The 2,500-nt window shown below is 37.9% G+C and overlaps 1 protein-coding gene across 1 annotated transcript in view; it reads left to right on the plus strand.

Annotated features, from left to right (window-relative positions):
* LOC100554007 (fibrillin-2) overlaps nt 1–2,500 on the plus strand; it is a 61,015-nt gene that overhangs the window by 4,122 nt on the left and 54,393 nt on the right. The window lies entirely within an intron of this gene.

Here is a 2,500-nt window from a genome sequence, read left to right on the forward strand (position 1 = left end):
TATATATATAATTATTATATATATAATAATTATATATAATTATTATTATATATATTATTATTATTATTATTGTATTCATATTATTATATATATAATTATTATATATATAATAATTATATATAATTATTATTATATATATTATTATTATTATTATTATTATTGTATTCATATTATTATATATATAATTATTATATATATAATAATTATATATAATTATTCTTGCAATACTTCCACGGGGTCGCCTTGTCCAAGTAGAGTGCTTTCCCAGCTGCAAAACTTTGCGAGTTCTTCCTTTGTTCGGGGCCGTTCCACCCATTTTTCCGGTTTTTCTCCCGGAATCCCACTTCCCAAAAAGTAAAGATGGCTCCTTCTCCTTCTCCTCCTCCTACATCTGGGAAGAATTAACTCCCTCCTCGCACTCGGGCTTCAAAGCCGACCGAGAACGACGACAACGATGCGGAGAGAATCCATTCCAGGAAGAGCATCTTGTCATGTTCCTCGTCCTTATTGTGTCCCATTCGCCAACTAAAGCGCCCGAGTGCCATCCGGGTTCATCGCAGGTTTTAGATCAGAGAGATGTTTTAGATTCCCACCTCTGTTTTCCTGGGACAACACGGGAGAAGTCCAGTTCTCTTGGGAATGATGGAGGGAGTGGAGGATAGATTCGTAATAATAATAATAATAATAATAATAAATTAATGACAAAGTTCTGGAACACAACACACCAGACATCACAGTTGTGGAAAAGAACAAGGTTTGGAGGAAAAGCTGATACGGAGAGGACCTGGCTCTGGCTCACGAATGGGACCCTGAAGAAGGAAACATGACTCATGACTATTCATCATTCCCTGCACCCTCACAGTGATGTTGACCGGCTATATCTGCCTAGAAGATCAGGGGGCAGAGGACTTACAAGTCAAACAAGCTGTCAAAGAAGAAGAACATGCCCTGGCAGAAGATGGAAAGCAAAGGGAAGAACCTGCTTTGATTGAAGTCAGAAATCAGAAACTCCTCAAAACACAGCAGACAAAAAAACAGTACAAGAAAACCGCACTACAAACTAGAGCTGACAGCTGGCACAACAAAACACTGCATGGAAAGTTCCTTGACAAAATTGAAGGAAAAGCTGATAAAGAGAAGACCTGGCTCTGGCTCACGAATGGGACCCTGAAGAAGGAGACAGAAGGCCTGATCCTTGCAGCCCAGGAGCAAGACATCAGGACAAAGGCAATTAATAATAATAATAATAATAATAAGCCCAGGAGCAAGACATCAGGACAAAGGCCATTCAGGCCAAGATTGAAAAATCAGCTGATGACCCAAAATGCAGACTGTGCAAGGAAACCGATGAAACCATGGATCATATCCTCAGCTGCTGTAAGAAAATCACACAGACAGACTACAAACAGAGGCACAACTATGTGGCCCAAATGATTCATTGGAACTTATGCCTCAAGTACCACCTCCCAGCAGCAAAGAACTGGTGGGATCACAAACCTGCAAAAGTCTTGGAAAATGAGCACGCAAAGATACTGTGGGACTTCCGAATCCAGACTGACAAAGTTCTGGAACACAACACACCAGACATCACAGTTGTGGAAAGGAAAAAGGTTAGGATCATTGATGTTGCCGTCCCAGGTGACAGTCGCATTGATGAAAAACAACAGGAAAAACTCAGCCGCTCTCAGGACCTCAAGATTGAACTTCAGAGACTCTGGCAGAAACCAGTGCAGGTGGTCCCGGTGGTGATGGGCACACTGGGTGCCGTGCCAAGAGATCTCAGCCGGCATTTGGAAACAATAGACATTGACAAAATCACGATCTGCCAACTGCAAAAGGCCACCCGACTGGGATCTGCACACATCATCTGAAAATACATCACACAGTCCTAGACACTTGGGAAGTGTTCGACTTGTGGTTTTGTGATACGAAATCCAGCATGTCTATCTTGTTTGCTGTGTCATAAAATAATAATAATAATAATAATAATAATAATAATAATAATAATAATAATAATAATAATAATAATATAAGAATAAGAATAATAAGAATACATCACACAGTCCTAGACACTTGGGAAGTGTTTGACTTGTGATTCTGTGATACGAAATCCAGCATGTCTCTCTTGTTTGCTGTGTCATACAACATCATTGTGTCAATAATAGTAATAATAATAATAATAATAATAATAATAATAATAATAATAATAATACACTTGGGAAGTATTCGACTTGTGGTTTTGTGATATGAAATCCAGCATAAATATCTTGTTTGCTGTGTCATAAAATAATAATAATAATAATAATAATAATAATAATAATAATAATAATAATAATAATACATCACACAGTCCTAGATACTTGGGAAGTGTTTGACTTGTGATTTTGTGATATGAAATCCAGCATGTCTATCTTGTTTGCTGTGTCGTACAATAATAGTAATAATTGTTGTGTCAGCTGTCAGCTCTACTTTGTAGTGCGGTTTTCTTGTACTGATTCTT

The sequence above is a fragment of the Anolis carolinensis genome, unplaced genomic scaffold (genome assembly GCF_035594765.1).
Source record: "Anolis carolinensis isolate JA03-04 unplaced genomic scaffold, rAnoCar3.1.pri scaffold_7, whole genome shotgun sequence".
NCBI classification, from domain to species: Eukaryota; Metazoa; Chordata; class Lepidosauria; order Squamata; family Dactyloidae; genus Anolis; species Anolis carolinensis.